This window comes from Podarcis erhardii (genome assembly GCF_964252035.2).
Source record: "Podarcis erhardii genome assembly, chromosome: 9".
Taxonomy (NCBI): Eukaryota; Metazoa; Chordata; class Lepidosauria; order Squamata; family Lacertidae; genus Podarcis; species Podarcis erhardii.
This window is the reverse complement of record NC_138512.1, coordinates 75,709,176-75,726,717: the sequence shown is the minus strand read 5'-3', so window position 1 is coordinate 75,726,717 and position 17,542 is coordinate 75,709,176. Positions and strand designations below refer to the sequence as shown.

The window sequence follows — 17,542 nt, the reverse complement described above, 5'->3', positions numbered from 1 at the left end:
ATTAACAAGACTTAACAAGACTCTGTACTGTATCACAATTACTGTTAATGGTGGTGTTAAGGGCTGAGATGGTTTTGTCGCTTATCAGAAATAACAGCCTAAAATAATTGGGTGCTAACAGTCCTTTAGCAGATGCTTTAAATTAGCACCTCTCCTTTGCAGGTTGTTCACATTTCCTGTTAAGGTGTTTCTCTCCCCCCCTTTATAAATGCCACTTTTGATCATGCGTTAGTTTTATGAGGTGAAAATTACCCGCTCCATAAACATTTCTCTTTCAATACATGCTTTTGCCGCCTAATGAAAAGCACTTATGAGTAAGCACTGTCGTGGGTGAGATGAGATCTCAAGCTCTCACTATTATGTCGGGGGATCTTAAGAATTCATTATGTGTGCAGAGGGGGAAGCAGTTCTGAGTTGAAACAACTACAGACATTATAAACACCCCCCCCCTCAAAAAATGCATGCTACTATATAATGCTTTTAAACTGTGTTATGCAGCAGCAAAAAAGCTAATGGTATTCTAGACAGCATCAACAGAATTCAAGTGTCCAGATCAAGGGAAGTAATGTTGTTGTTGTTTAGTCGTTTAGTCGTGTACGACTCTTTGTGACCCCCTGGACCAGAGCACGCCAGGCACTTCTGTCTTCCACTGCCTCCCACAGTTTGGTCAAACTCATGCTGGTCCAACCATCTCGTCCTCTGTCGTCCCCTTCTCCTTGTGCCCTCCATCTTCCCCAACATCAGGGTCTTTTCCAGGAAGTCTTCTCTTCTCATGAGGTGGCCAAAGTATTGTATCTTCAGCTTCAGGATCTGTCCTTCCAGTGAGCACTCAGAGCTGATTTCCTTCAGAATGGAGAGGTTGGATCTTCTTGCAGTCCATGGGACTCTCAAGAGTCTCCTCCAGCACCAGAATTCAAAAGCATCCATTCTTTGGTGATCAGCCTTCTTTATGGTCCAGCTCTCACTTCCATACATCACTACTGGGAAAACCAGCGCTTTGTTGGCAAGGTGATGCCTCGGCTTTTTAAGATGCTGTCTAGGTTTGTCATTGCTTTTCTCCGAAGAAGCAGGCGTCTTTTAATTTCGTCACTGCTGTCACTATAAGGGAAGTAATAGTACCACTCTATTCAGCCTTGGCCAGACCACACCTGGAATACTGTGTCCAGTTCTGGGCACCACAATTTAAGAGGGATGTTGACAAGCTGGAAGGTGTGCAGAGGAGGGTGACTAAGATGATCAAAGGTCTGGAAACCAGGTCTTAGGAAGAATGGTTGAAGGAGCTGGGTATGTTTTGTCTGAAAAAGAGGACTCTGAGAGGAGATATGAGAGCCATCTTCTAATATCTACAGTGCTGTCATGGGGAAGATGGAGCAAACTTTTTTTCGCCTGCTCTGGAGGGTAGGACTCGAACCAATGGTTTCAAGTTACGAGGAAGGAGATTTCAACTAAAGATCAGGAAGAACTTCCTGACAGAAAGAGCTGTTTGTCAGTGGAACGGACTCCCTTGGAGGTGGTGGACAGCCCTTCATGGGGGGCTTTTAAGCAGAGGTTGGATGGCCATCTGTCATGGACAGGGCTCGATTTACGTATAAGCTAAACAAGCTATAGCTTAGGGCCCCACTCACTTGGGGGCCCCCCAAAAAATTAAAGGAAAAAAAACCTGGATCTACATTTCCAAAATATAAGTTCAACAATTACTTTGATAAAATACATATTTTGTTATGTGCAAATGGCTTTAGATACCTATTAGGTCCATAAATTACTATATAGCATATATTTAACACAAAAAACAGCAACAGTTTGTTGTTGGCAAAGGACAGCTGGACATAGAAAGGGCCCCATTACCTTGAGTAGCTTAGGGCCTCATCAAACCTAAATCCGGCCCTGGTCATGGATGCTTTAGCTAAGAGTCCTGCATTGCAGGGGGTTGGACTAGATGAACCCTGGGGTCCCCTCCAACTCTACAATTCTATGATGGGAAAATCAGTGGTTAAGGTCTAGCAAACTTGGTGGATTCAAGCAGCAAGGAGATCGTTTAAAGCAGAGCCAGTGTGGTGTAGTGGTTAAGAGCGGTGGACTCGTAATCTGGTGAACCGGGTTCGCTTCCCTGCTCCTCCACATGCAGCTGCTGGGTGACATTGGGCTAGTCACACTTCTCTGAAGTCTCTCAGCCCCACTCACCTCACAGAGGGTTTGTTGTGCGGGAGGAAGGGAAAGGAGAATATTAGCTGCTTTGAGACTCCTGAAGGGGAGTGAAAGGCGGGATATCAAATCCAAAATCTTCTTCTTCTTCTTCACCTGGACTCAGGGGAGGACTTTGTTAATATGGCACCCTGAGCAAGGACAAAATTTTCCCCTCCCCAGATCATAGCTGTCCACATTTCCCTTTTTAAAAGGGAAATTCCCTTACTCCAAATAGGATTCCTTGCAAGAAAAGGGAAAAGTTGACAGCTATGCCCCAGATGCTTCTTATAATTTTTACAATAATTCATTTTGGTACAGTTGCTTTTTATGGATCTTTTCAGTAATTACCTATATAAATATAGGTTATTCTTATTGTGGTATAAATATAGGGGGTTGTTGTTGTTTTGTGCCCCCTCGATTTGGTGCCTGCTCTCACTGCCCTAAATCTGGACTATCTTTGTCCCTGCGGCCAGTTTCATAACTAGCTTGTTAGTCTTCGTTGTAAGGAATATTCCCTTGGCAATTGCTATGTAAACCGATAGCATCTGCTGCCTCAGTGGGTGAGGGAGAATGAAAAGCACTTTCTCTTCTCCATTTAGTCGCTGTTCTCGTTCTGGTGTTTTTCATTTGCTGGCGTTTATGAAGCGTGTCGCCATCCTAACGCTCGTCTCAATAAAAGATGCGCCTGAGCATCCTAATTGCAAGTGCTGCGTAAAAACTAAGCAGTGTTCGGGGCTTTTTGTTTTGGTTCTGTTTAGGGGGAAAGGTGCGCCAGGGCAGAACATGACAGAGGAGTACAGAATTATTCATGGCGTGGGAAAAGTGGATAGGAATAATAGCAGAACTTAGGGAGACCCAGTCGAGCTGGATGTTGGAAAATGAAAAACAGGCAAAAGAAAGTACTCTCGCCAGAGTGGTGCATGTTCTGCTTGTCTCCCACTTGGACTACTGCAATGCGCTCTACGTGGGGCTACCTTTGAAGGTGACCCGGAAACTGCAACTAATCCAGAATGTGGCAGCCAGACTGGTGACTGGGAGCGGCTGCGGAGACCACATAACACCTGTCTTGAAAGACCTACATTGGCTCCCAGTACGTTTCCGAGCACAATTCAAAGTATTGGTGCTGACCTTTAAAGCCCTAAATGGCCTCAGTCCTGGATACCTGAAGGAGCATCTCCCCCCCATTGTTCTGCCCGGACACTGCGTCCAGCACTGAAGACCTTCTGGCGGTTCCCTCGCTGTGAGAAGCGAGGTTACAGGGAACCAGGCGAAGGGACTTCTCGGTGGTGGCGCCCGCCCTGTGGAATGCCCTCCCATCAGATGTCAAAGAGAACAACAACTACCAGACTTTTAGAAGACATCTGAAGGCAGCCCTGTTTAGGGAAGCTTTTAATGTTTGATGCATTACGGTATTTTAATATTTTGTTGGAAACTGCCCAGAAGGGCTGGGGAAGCCCAGCCAGATGGGCGGGGTAATAATAATAATAATAATAATAATAATAATAATAATAATAATAATTATTTGTACCCCGCCCATCTGGCTGGGTTTCCCCCAGCCACTCTGGGCGGCTTCCACAAAGACAAAAAATACACTAATATGTAGTCTCCTTCTTTGGAGGTCTTTAAGCAGAGGCTTGACAACCATATGTCAGGAGTGCTCTGATGGTGTTTCCTGCTTGGCAGGGGGTTGGACTCGATGGCCCTTGTGGTCTCTTCCAACTCTATGATTCTATGATTCTATGATTCTATGTCATACATTAAAAATTTCCCTGAACAGGGCTGCCTTAAGATGTCTTCTGAATGTCAGGTAGTTGTTTATCTCTTTGACATCTAATGGGAGGGCGTTCCACAGGGCGGGAGCCACTACCGAGAAGGCCCTCTGCCTGGTTCCTGTAGCTTTGCTTCTCGCAATGAGGGAACCGCCAGAAGGCCCTCGGCGCTGGACCTCAGTGTCCGAGCAGAACTATGGGGGTGGAGATGCTCCTTCAGGTATACTGGGCTGAGGCCGTTTAGGGCTTTAAAGGTCAACAACAACACTTTTGTGCTCGGAACTGTACTGGAAACGTACTGGGAACCAATGTACTGGGGGCCAGTGGCTGGGGAAGTCCAGCCAGATGGGCGGGGTAATAATAATAATAATAATAATAATAATAATAATAATAATAATTTATTTGTAAATAATAAAAAGTAGTAGTAGTAGTAGTTGTTATACTGCTGGCATCCTTCCGTCTCAAGCATCAATGGAGTTCTCCTCCAGGGGTGAAGTCAAACAGCTGTTTTAGCAGCACTGAAGTGACCTCCCCGGCGTGCAAGCCTAGACAGTGTACCTGGGGGTCCTGGTCTGTCCAGACAGCAAGACCCCCCTCTTGACCTCGCTGATGTAGTCCAAAGGAAAGCAGAGCAATATTTTTGGCACCAGGTTGGCTGCAGGAGTTGCCAGAAGGAGGCATACAAGGTGCGACCCAACCATCTTACGAACTCCACTCCAGATTTGTGTACCGTTTCCTCCTTGGCCCTTTCTTCTCCCAAAGATATCCCGCAAGGCAGCGGAGGTTTAGGGTCAGAGTTTTCTTCTGCCAATCCTCGGTGTCATTATTTTCTTTTTTTGGCTCCTGTCGTTGTTTAAAACCCAACCGGGACACATTTGCCTAGCCCTGCAAAGCTGGAAGAGGTTTGTCGGTGAGCATTTGCGAACAGGGGCAGGCAGGCAATCAGATTTCTCTTTTGCTTTCAACGCCTCTTTTGCGAAACCTGTTGGCTTCCCTCAGAATTTCTACAGGTGCGTTCCTCTGAGCAATGTCTTCCAAATTGGCTCTAGTTATTCCTTCAGGCGAAAAGCTCCTATTTTGAATCATTCTCCATCTCTTTCTCCCCACCCCAATAAAACAAAAATCTCTCTGCCTTTAATCAGTGGCTGGAGGCAAGACTATATACCCAGACGACTCAAGGGAATGTATGCGCGACGTTGTTTCATTGGCACAAAATACGACAGGCTCATTTCTTCCGCCCTGATATTGCCTGTGGTTCTGAAACCCTACCAGGCCCAAGGCAGTTTACAAAGAAAGAAAGAAAGAAAGAAAGAAAGAAAGAAAGAAAGAAAGAAAGAAAGAAAGAAATGCATTTTTTTAAATTCCTTTTTTGCGGCCACATAACTACGCAACTAACAAAAGAGCATCACCCCATATTGGTCGTCACAAGCTCCTGCAAGAATGAAACTTTAACGGTATTGACACAGTTCAGTAGATCATTCCACAAGCACAATAGAGACTGCAGAGGTGATCTTCCATTGTCTTCTGTTTTTTACGTAGTCTAGAAATGGTTGGCAACTGTTGTGAAAGGAAAAGCGATTTGACTTCCCTTGAGCAGCTCTAATCTGATTAGTTAATTTTTCTGCTAACACAGTTTTATTGTATTTTTAATATTTTGTTGGAAGCTGCTGAGTGGCTGGAGAAACCAAGCCAGATGGGTGAGGTATTAAAAATTATTATTATTATCCAAACTCTTATGTCTTGTGTGTCCGAAGTAAGACCCTTGGCCCTCCGCCAGGATTGAACAATTTCCATCCCAGCAGCTACAAATGAAAAGCTTAATAGATCTTTATGTGTAATCCATCTTGGAAATTTTTCTTCCCATAACCTGAGCAATGCCATAACATTTGTCCTGAAAATGAGGCTTATTTCTCCGAAAACCATAGTTGAAAATTTGACTACAATTCCATCGCATACGAAAATGAGATGTTTGATCCACACATACCCTCCAGCAGTTGAGGTCTACATTATTATGCGACAATCTTAAAGGCATCCATGAAGAAGTTTAACGAGTTTTCCATCGTTTTAGCCAGCACCAATATTAAAGGTCCTTTTCCCCCATAGAACGCTTCGTCGTTCATGAGTAATTTCAACTTCCAAGTCTGTCCCCCATAATCTCCTTGCGGACCTAACTTACAGAATAAGAGAACAAGAAGAACATACAGTGGTACCTCGGGTTGAGAACTTAATTCGTTCTGGAGGTCCATTCTTAACCTGAAACTGTTCTTAACCTGAAGCGCTACTTTAGCTAATGGGGCTTCCCGTTGCCACCGGAGCACAATTTCTGTTCTCATCCTGAAGCAAAGTTCTTAACCTGAGGTACTATTTCTGAGTTAGCAGAGTCTGTAACCTGAAGCGTATGTAACCCGAAATACCACTGTACCTTTAAAGAAGATTGGAAAATGTTTATTGAATATACGGAGGATAATGGGGTACAATTGAAAATGTGGGCAGCCTTAAGATAAATTCAACAGTGTAAATAAGTGTTGATGGATGTAATAATCGAATACGGAATGGCTTAGTTTATATAAAATGTTATGTACTGAGTTGAATAGGATCCAAACTGCAGCAGTCTGATTGGTCCTAGAACAATAGGCTCCAAAAGGCAGCAGTCTGATTGGTCCTAGAACAATAGGATTCAGAATGCAGCAGTCTGATTGGTCCTAGAACAATGCAGCAGTATGATTGGTTAGCAGGAACCACCCAATTATGCTCCAGATAGAAGTGAATCCACAACCTGATTGGCCTACAGTAGAATCCTGGAATTAGCCAATCATGTGCAGCCCATTGTGTAAATAATGTATATAAAGCAGATACTTTGAGGGGACATTCATTCATTCCTCCTCACCACTATGAGCTGAATAAAGAGCATGAAATCACTTTGCGACTCTGAGTATATTTCACTGGCGACGAGGATGGGATTCCGCTGAGCTGACTGCCACACACAGCACCGCAGCACCGCCACCTGCCGCACCGCTGCCTCGCACCGTGTATCCAGGCTTCAGCTCCGGGACACAAGGAACTCAGAATGGCAACTGACAGCAGCTTCTCGCCATTCAACCCAGCATCTGGAGACTGGGAAGCGTACGCCTCCCGTTTCACCTTCCTCCTAGAAGCCAAAGGGGTCACCGATGAAGAAGACGCCAAGAAGAGGGCAATATTCTTCAGCGTCTGCGGAGAGGAGACATTTGAAATCGCCCGGGCTCTCCTTGCGCCTGAAGACGTCGCTACTGTTCCATACAAGACAATAATGGAACAGCTGAAGGGGCACTTTTCGCCACAGCCCTCAGTGGTGGCTCGTCGAAATGCCTTCTACGCAAAGCGGCAAGCCCCTGGGGAAACCATAACTGGGTTTGTGACCTCTCTCCGCCAAGCTGCCCGGTTCTGCAACTTCTCAGAGCTGGAGAACATGCTTCGTGACCGCCTCGTCGGTGGCCTGAAGGATGAGAAGCTGCAACGACGCCTCTACGCTAAGAAGAACCTAACGTTCCAGGTCGCTCTGGAGGAGGCCCTGGCAACGGAAGCTGCTGAGAGGTCGACGCAAGAGGCACGGCTGAGCCAGCCGTCCCAACCGAGGGTCCACCACGAAGACCTCACCAACGACTCGGGATCCGACAGGGAGGAGGTGCACCGAGTACAGCAGCGCACTCAAGCAGCCCACATACCACAGCTGCCTCGACGAGAAGGAGGGAACTGCGCAAGCTGTGGAGAAAGTCACGAGAGGAGGACCTGCCGTTTCCGCAACGCAGAGTGCAGGCAGTGCAGAAAATTGGGACACATCGCCCGGGTGTGTCGGGCTCGGCCCACCCGAAGCCAGGCATCAGATGACCAATCCAAGAGCCCCAGGTCCCGGGGCCCAACGCACCAAGGCAACTCGACGGAGCTCACAGACTTCCAGGTATACCAGTTGCCCCACCCCAACGTAGAGAAAATTTATGTAGAGGTACAGATAGAGGGGGCCCCATGCCGCATGGAGCTTGACACGGGTTCAACTCTATCCATAATCTCGGCAAGGACCTTAAGGAAACTGTGTCCTACTGGGGGTCCCAAACTCAGGCCGGCCCCATTCATCCTCCGGGACTTCCAGAAACGTAAGGTCCCCACAATGGGGGTGGGGACCTTCAGGGTGCAATACCGAGGGCGGACGCGGCAACTGGACTTGCTTGTGGTCAAGGGCCCCTACATTAGCTTACTGGGGTTGGCATGGTTTGGACCACTGGGACTAGCCATCACCGGGGTGAACCACATGAGCTTACAAGTGGACGTGGACGCCATATGCAAGGAGTTTCCGGGGGTTTTCGATGGGAAATTGGGACAGTATACGGGCCCCCCCATTGCTCTACAGCTGGACCCCGCAGTACGACCAGTCAGGCTCAAGGCCCGCCGGGTCCCATTCGCCCTGAAACCCCGTATAGACGAGGAATTGGACCGACTTGTGGAGCAAGGAGTGCTGGAGCCGGTGCCTAATGCCCCCTGGGAAACCCCAATCGTCACACCCGTCAAGCCTAATGGTTCGGTCCGCATCTGCGCAGACTACAAATGTACCATAAACAAGGCCCTCATGGCCCATGCATACCCAGTGCCAGTGGTCAGCCATGTCCTTGCCACCATGGCTGGGTCGAAAATTTTTGGCAAGCTGGACTTGGCCCAAGCATATCAACAGCTGCCAGTAGATGAGGCCACAGCAGAGGCACAGACGATTGTGACGCACAGAGGAGCGTTCAGGGTAAAGCGGCTGCAATTCGGGGTCAGCGTGGCACCAGGCATATTCCAGAATCTAATGGACTCTCTCCTTAAAGGGATTCCTGGTGTCACCCCCTTCTTTGATGATGTGTTGATTGCCGGGCCCACACCAGAGGAGTTTGAGGACCGCCTCCGCACTGTTCTGCACCGTTTCCAGATGGCGGGTCTCAAGGTGAAGCGGGAAAAATGTCTACTAGGAGTGCCTCAAGTGGACTTTCTGGGATTTATGGTGGATGCAGAAGGGGTTCACCCGACTGGGGACAAGGTACGGGCCATTTGTGATGCCCCAGCGCCCAAGAACAAGACTGAACTTCAGGCCTTCTTGGGATTATTGAACTTTTACCATTCCTTCCTTCCCCACAAGGCGGCGGTAGCGGAGCCCCTACACAGACTCCTGGACAAGCGGGCCCCTTGGGTGTGGGGCCAGCGCCAGGAGGCCGCATTCCAGGCAGTCAAGGACTTGCTTGTCTCAAACTCGGTCTTGGCACACTTCGACGAGAGGCTGCCGGTGGTGCTAGCATGCGACGCCTCGCCCTATGGCATCGGCGCTGTCCTGGGACACCAACTCCCGGATGGAAGAGAGGTACCGGTAGCATACTTTTCCCAGACACTCAACGAAACCGAGCGGAACTACTCGCAAATCGACAAGGAGGGTCTGGCAATCGTGAAGGGAGTAAAAAAATTCCATGATTTCTTGTACGGGCGGCCCTTCACCGTGGTGACTGACCACAAGCCGTTGCTTGGCTTGTTTGCCCCCGAAAAGCAGACCCCCCAAGTGCTGTCTCCTCGCGTCCTCAGGTGGTCAATTTTCCTTGCCAGCTACCAGTATGCACTGATTCACCGCCCTGGAAAGGCGATGGGCCATGCAGACGCCCTCAGCAGGCTACCACTACCGGAAACAGGCCCCGACCCAGCACCTGCACAAGAGGTTATGAGCCTGGAGCTGCTTCCTGACCGCCCCATTCAGGCACAAGAAGTTGCACACCATTCCAAGAAAGATAGGGTCATCTCCCGGGTCCTGGACTGGGTGTGGAGGGGATGGCCCAGCCGCAGCCCCGGGCCAGAATTCGCCGGCTACACAACCCGCAAACATGAACTGTCAGCCCACAAGGGGTGCCTGTTATGGGGAAGCAGGGTCGTTGTTCCCCAGCCCCTCCGCAAAAGGGTCCTCACAGCCCTACACGAGACACACCCAGGGGTAGTAAGAATGAAGGCCCTTGCCAGGAGTTATGTGTGGTGGCCGGGGATCGACGGAGAGATAGAGGCCTGGGTCAAACACTGCCAGGCCTGCCAGGAATCCCGCCCAGATCCCCCAAGGGCCCCAGTCCAGTCCTGGGAGTCCGCCCGAGCACCATGGTCACGCCTGCATGTGGACTTCGCTGGCCCCTTTCAGGGGAAAACATTCTTCATAGTGGTGGACTCCTACACCAAATGGCTGGAAGTCGCACTGGTACCGTCCACTTCTACGTCCGCAGCCATCCGGGTACTACGCAGGCTGTTTGCAACCCACGGGCTCCCTGACACTCTCGTCTCAGACAACGGGACTGCATTTACATCAGGAGAATTTCAAACCTTCACAGTGCAGAACGCCATCCGCCACATCCGTTCGGCGCCATTCCACCCTGCCACCAATGGCCAAGCAGAACGCATGGTGCGGACCACCAAGGACACCCTTCGCCGCATGACGCAAGGGGATTGGGAGTACCGCCTTGCCACATTCCTTCTAGCACAGCACAGCACCCCCAGCTCAACGACTGGCCGGAGCCCCGCTGAACTACTAATGGGTCGGCGCCTTGCAATCAGATTGGACCGCCTTCACCCCGATAGAGCTCAGGATGAGGTAGTGGTGGGGGAAGGCAGGAACCCCCGGACCTTCGAGGCCCAGGACCCAGTGTACGCAAAGAATTTTGGGGCAGGCCCTGCATGGGTACCTGCCACAGTCACCAGGGTCACGGGCCCCGTGTCGTACGAGGTGCTAACAGATGGGGGGCAATGCTGGCGCCGCCACTGCGACCAGATACGGCGACGATTCCCGGGAGAAAACCAGGAGGAGGAGGACAGGTCAGAGGAGTCCCAAGGGAACAGTGGGGCAGTGAGGCCCATAGAGCAGCAGGGGCAAGCAGGAGAGGCAGAATCAGTAAATACAGAGAGGACCCGCGAGGCCGAAAGGACACCGGAACCAGAACCACGACTGAGCGAGCCGGTTGCGCCAGACCAAACAGCCCCATCCTTGGAACACGAGCCAGAACCTGAACCCCGGACCAGGGAACACCCCAGGCCGCAACGCACACGTAGGCCACCGGCGTACCTTGAGGACTATGAATGCGACCTTCCGGGCAGGACTGGAACTTAGAGGGGAGGGGTGTTATGTACTGAGTTGAATAGGATCCAAACTGCAGCAGTCTGATTGGTCCTAGAACAATAGGCTCCAAAAGGCAGCAGTCTGATTGGTCCTAGAACAATAGGATTCAGAATGCAGCAGTCTGATTGGTCCTAGAACAATGCAGCAGTATGATTGGTTAGCAGGAACCACCCAATCATGCTCCAGATAGAAGTGAATCCACAACCTGATTGGCCTACAGTAGAATCCTGGAATTAGCCAATCATGTGCAGCCCATTGTGTAAATAATGTATATAAAGCAGATACTTTGAGGGGACATTCATTCATTCCTCCTCACCACTATGAGCTGAATAAAGAGCATGAAATCACTTTGCGACTCTGAGTATATTTCATAAAATATGCAGGGATTTATGCTATGCAAAATGAACCATGGAAGGAGAAGAAGGGAAGTCATTGATATTTTAAGGTTATTTAAGTGAATACAGTGGTACGTTGGTTCTCAGACAACTTGGAACCCAAACAATGCAAACCTGGAGGTAAGTGTTACAGTTTGCAAAGATTTTTCAGAAGCCGAATGTGCTCTGTTTTGAGTGTTATGCTTCCGATTCGAGTGTTACGCTGAGATCTGTCTGTTTTTGCTATTTATTTTGCGTTTTTGTTTTTGTGGCTCTTGTTTTTGTGACTGTGTGGAACCCAGTTTAGCTTCTGATGTATTGATTGTGTGACGGCAGTACATTGTCTATTGCTTTCATTTCATGGATCGATGGTCTTGTTAGAGAGTAAAATTCATGTTCAATTGCTGTTCTAGGGGTTGTTTTTAAAAGTCTGGAACGGATTAATCCGTTTTGCATGACTTTCTATGGGAAAGTGCGCCTGGTTTTGGAACGCTTTGGTTTTGGAACGGACTTCCAGAACGGATTAAGTTTGAGAACCAAGGTGCCACTGTATTCTAAACTGTAAAACAGAAAATTTAATAATAATTATATCGAAAAAGAAAGAAATTAAACTGCAGCTCTTGGGCACGACAGCACCCAGGAGATAAATGCAGCTATCTTCAGCTTTGATATCCGAACTTGCCACTATCCAGCTCCCCTTGCTGGTGGGAAAACTTAAATACCAGGAAAGGAACGAGCTTTTTATTTCGTCTCTCCCTTGGGAAATGAGGCACCTTGTGTCGCAATGCTTTGGCGCCTAACGGAGTTGTTTTTGTCTAAGAAGGCTTTCCCCGAGGTCCCCGTCCTCAGTGTAACATTAATTGCACATTTGTAGGAGCGGTTTTATTTATTTTTAGAACTTTTGGGGAGGCAGTTTAATATCTCTGTTTTTTATTGCCATACACAGCTTTGAGGACTTCAAGGCTGCGAAGCGGTTTATAAATGTGTAATATAAGTAAGACAAATAAATAAATTTCAAAAGTGGAATGATGCTTTTGCCCAGGTTCATCAATGGTCCATCAGATTCCAACAACAGATACTTGGGTTCCGTACAAAGTAGGCAGAGGAAAAGCCAAAAAACCTCAAAGAAAATCTCTAACAGTATTTTTTTTTTTGTTAAGAAATGTAAAAGGGATTAGGGCAAAATTAATACCAATACCACATAGCAATTATATTAAAGTTGCTTAAGAATTTCCATTTGTTGGAATACAGACTTTGCAACCAGGGTGATCACTAATCAGTGAGACTTGATTTACATCATTTTTTTTTACAGAAAGACTCATTTTTGCTGGTATAATCTTAATATTTTCAAATGAATACAGATGAAGCTTTTGGTTTTGGAAGAATAAATTTTCAGAGCAGTTTTTACACTTACATCAAAAATTACTGATTTGGTTATACTATTATAAATACATAAACAGATAATTATGAAATTATTGTGAGGTTTAAGAAGTTAACTGTTTATATTTGGACAACTTTTCTGCTGTACTTTATTGGAAGGAGAAAAATAATCATTTCCTTAATAACAATTTATTTAACTAAAATAATAACATTATAGCATATGTATCCATGTTTGTTAACTGATGCGGTTAAACATTTTTTGTTTTTTTTTAAACAGACTGAGTTTTAGCACACATGAAAAACTTAAAACAGATCCTTATTTCTTGCTGAATAGCTTTTGGACTAATGTAACTTAAATAGAAAACTATCTTTAGAAATACTTTTTCCTCCAAAGGCATTTTATTTTAAAAATCCAATTTAAATAAAAAAAACTGATTTAAATAAAAAAAACTCAGATTCTTTTATTTTTTGTTTAAAAAATATCATAGATTTTTATCCACCCTGTTTGCAACTATTTATTTTTATCCATGACCACGACGTCTAAGGGGTGCACCTGAGTGGCAAATAAATCTGGGGTCTTCTCCAGACTTCCTGTTTGGTGAAGAAACTGCAAACGATTATGGGGTCGGTTCTCCGATTGAGTTTGTTTCCAGCTGAGTTTGTTTCCAGCTGAGTTTGTTTTTTAGTTATTGGTGCCTTAAGAAAAAACTCCCAAATTAAAGGAAGTGAACACACAGAGACAGAGTTGGGAATCTTTCAGTATGCCTTTGTGTTATCTTTTGAGGTGTTTTAATTAGACCCGTAGATTAGTCAGCTAGCTGGATTTATTGGATCAGAAACCTGCGAATAAACTGAAAAGGTGTATCTATTTAATTGGGCCATGTGTGTTTTAAAAACCGAAAGACATTTTTAATATCAGTACTTAGAAACACCGCAGTTGTCTGGCACCATCTGAGAACAGTCGTTTTGCTTCTCTCTCGCAAAGCAGAGTTTTAAAGGAAGCAGAACTACCTGCCCAACCCATAGTAGGGTGTTTTTTTTTTAATGACCAACCAATTTAATGGACATATTAAATTCGTGTCTGAACCAATTAAGACCAAAGCCATTAATTGGCAAGATGCATTAATTGGCATATGCATTAACTGTTCTAACAAATTAATCACAAATGTGCAGAATCCCCTTCACTCACCCAATGAAACTGCCACTCAGAATGCCTCTTCAGACATCTTCCAGCCTCTCTCTCTCTCTCTCTCTCTTGTCACGCAGTGTGTTTAAAATGACTTTTATTATTTTGTGGTGATGTTCTTTTGCTGACTCCTCCCCCCTTCCATATTTCCTGGGCATGCACGGTTACAAATCAGTATTGGGGAAAAGGTACTGTTTTGGGGGGACAGGGGGCGGGCGGGGGCGGAGGACTCCCTGGTCCTGAATGGGGCAACTGTCTCCCTGAAGGACAGGTGCGCAACCTGGGAGTCATTCTGGACTCACAGCTGTCCACGGAGGTGCAGGTCAACTCTGTGTCCAGGGCAGCTGCTTATCAGCTCCATCTGGTACGCAGGATGAGACCCTCCCTGCCCGCAGACTGTCTGGCCAGAGTGGTGCATGCTCTGGTTATCTCCTGCTTGGACTATTGCAATGTGCTCTATGTGGGGCTACCTTTGAAGGTGACCCGGAAACTACAACTAATCTAGAATGCGGCAGCTAGACTGGTGACTGGGAGCAGCTGCCAGGACCATATAACACCAGTCCTGAGAGATTTGCATTGGCTCCCAGTACGTTTCCAAGCACAATTCAAAGTGTTGGTGCTGCCCTTGAAAGCCCAAAACGGCCTCAGCCCAGTATACCTGAAGGAGCATCTCCACCCCCATCGTTCTGCCCAGACACTGAGGTCCAGCGCTGAGGGCATAGCTGTCAACTTTCCCTTTTTATTGTGAGGAATCCTATTCGGAATAAGGGAATTTCCCTTTAAAAAAGGGAAACCTTGACAGCTATGGCTGAGGGCCTTTTGGCGGTTCCCTCTCTGTGAGAAATGAGGTTACAGGGAACCAGGCAGAGGGCCTTCTTGGTAGTGGCTCCCGCCCTGTGGAACACCCTCCCATCAGATGTCAAGGAAATAAACAACTGCCTGAATTTTAGAAGACACCTGAAGGCAGGCAGCCCTGTTTAGGGAAGTTTTTAATGTTTGATGTTTTATCGTGTTTTTAGTATTCTGTTGGGAGCTGCCTAGAGTCGCTGAGGAAACTCAGCCAGATGGGTAGGGTCGTTTAGGGCTTTAAAGGTCAGTAGTTTGTGTGAAAGGGATCTAGGGGTCTTGGTGGACCACAAGCTGAACACGAGTCAACAGGGTGATGCAGCAGCAAAAAAAAGCAAATGCTATTCTAGGCTGCCTCAACACAAGTCTAGTGTCCAGATCAAGGGAAATCATAGTTCCACTCTATTCTGCCTTGGTTAGACTACACTTGGAGTACTGTGTCCAATTCTGGGCACCACAATGGAAGAAGGATGTTGACAAGCTGGAAGGTGTGCAGAGGAGGGTGACTGAGATGATCAAGGGTCTGGAAATTAAGCCTTATGAGGAACAGTTGAAGTGCTGGGTATGTTTAGCCTGGAAAAATGGAGACTGAGAGGAGATATGTGAGCCATCATCTAATATCTCAAGGGCTGTCACGAGGAAGAGGGAACAAGCTTGCTTTCTCCTGCTCTGGAGGGTAGGACTCGAACCAATGGCTTCAAGTTGCAAGAAAGGAGATTCCAACTAAACATCAGGAATAACTTTCTGACAGTAAGAGCCGTTTGACAGTGGAACCGTCTCAAATGAAACATGGTGGACTCTCCTTCCTTGGAGGTTTTTCAGCCGAGGTTGGATGGCCATCAGTCATGGATGCTGTAGCTGAGATTCCTGCATTGCGGGGGGTTAGAATAGATGTCCCCTGGGGTCCCAACTCTACAATTCTACGATTCCATGAATCTAGGATTCATTGCTGTGTCCACTTTTGCCCCTGGGCTCACGCAATACTTGCGTGCGGCTCCCGCCAGGTGGCCCTCAGGCTGCAAAGACTTTGTGCTGCCCTGATCTAGATACAGTGGTGCCCCGCAAGATGAACACCTCGCAAGACGGAAAACCCGCTAGACGAAAGGATTTTCCATTTTGGAGGTGCTTCGCAAAACGAATTTCCTATGGGCTTGCTTCGCAAGACGAAAATGTCTTGCGAGTTCCTGCGGGTTTTTTTCCCTTTCCCCCCCTTTTTCTAAGCTGCTAAGCCGCTTATCAGCTGATCCGCTAATAGCGCTAATCCGCTAAGCCGCTAATGGGCTTGCTTCGCAAGACGATAAAACCGCAAGACAAAGAGACTCGCGGAACAGATTCTTTTCGTCTTGCGAGGCACCACTGTAGAAAGGAAAACAGCCAAGTGTTGTGTTGCTTCTTTGAAGACTCAGGGCTGCTGTGGCCCCAGTGGAACAGACATTTGCAATGGGATTTGCCTTTTCCCTCTTCCCACTTCAGTCTCTTATCCACCCTTAAAACCTGCAGGTTCTCTTGGAATAATAGGATTGGAATCGCCCCAAAAAGATGTTAGATTTTTTTTGTATGCCACTACAGCGGCAAGACTGCTATTAGCAAAAAATTGGAAATCTCAAGAAATACCAATAATAGAAGAATGGCAGATGAAGATGTTGGACTTTTTGGAGCTGGCCGACCTGACTGGAAGAATCCGTGACCAGAAAGAGGAGGAATACCAAGAAGATTGGAAGAAATTCAAAGAATATTTAGCCAAATATTGTAACATAAGATAATTAGAAATTACTTGGAAGTATCAAATAGGTTTAGGATTAGATTAAGAATGAATTGTGAAGAATTAAGGATAAGAATACTAATAAAAGAGAAGAGGATAGTAAATTGAAGGAGTTAATTTTATAAGAAATATGATTTTGGAGAACTGTTAAAAGGTGATACAATGAAATTCAGTTAGGTGGGATTCGAGGAAGCCAGTTAACAATGAAAGTTAAAACAGATTAGAAGTAATAAGTGTTTTTATTTGTTTTGTTTTGTTTTGTTTTGTTTTGTTTTGTTTTGTTTTGTTTTGTTTTGTTTTGTTTTTCTCCTTAGTATTGCAATGTGTTTTCTTTTGTGTGTTTTGTATGTTATTTCTGTTATAAATTTGGAAAATTAATTTAAAAAATTGAAAAAAATAAAAATTAAACCTGCAGGTTCTTTGGGGTAGACGTGTGCGGGATTTCGGGGAGAAATTGGAGAAATCCTGTTTTGTGACTGGAACCCATGCCAAATGGGATGCAACTTACTAGATGCCATTTATTATGGCGTCGGCTTCCGTGGACAGGAGTTGATTTCACCAGATGCGGACTGTTGACTGAGGTCGAGAGCAAACTCTTGGACCCGGGCCCCAAACCAGCTAATCCCAGATCCAAGAAAAGGAATCCGGGTGTGTCTGTAGGGGTTGGACAGGATTAATAGTGACCACAACAATTGCTGTTTAGGGTTGTGCTGTGTTCAAACACATATCGAGAGCGGGCAGGTAGAGCGCTGAGCCTGTGCTACGGAAAACATTGTTTTCCTTTTTAAATTGCTTTTGTATTGGAGTAGTTAAATAATAGTCTACATTGTGAACTTGGCTGAACAATGGCTCTATTCAGTTCTTGCCTTCTCTCTCTTGTAAGGAAGCAATGTTTAT

General features: G+C 46.5%; 1 protein-coding gene across 2 annotated transcripts in view; it reads left to right on the top strand.

Annotated features, from left to right (window-relative positions):
• Window positions 1-17,542, top strand: part of SLC4A11 (solute carrier family 4 member 11) — a 252,993-nt gene that overhangs the window by 19,468 nt on the left and 215,983 nt on the right. The window lies entirely within an intron of this gene.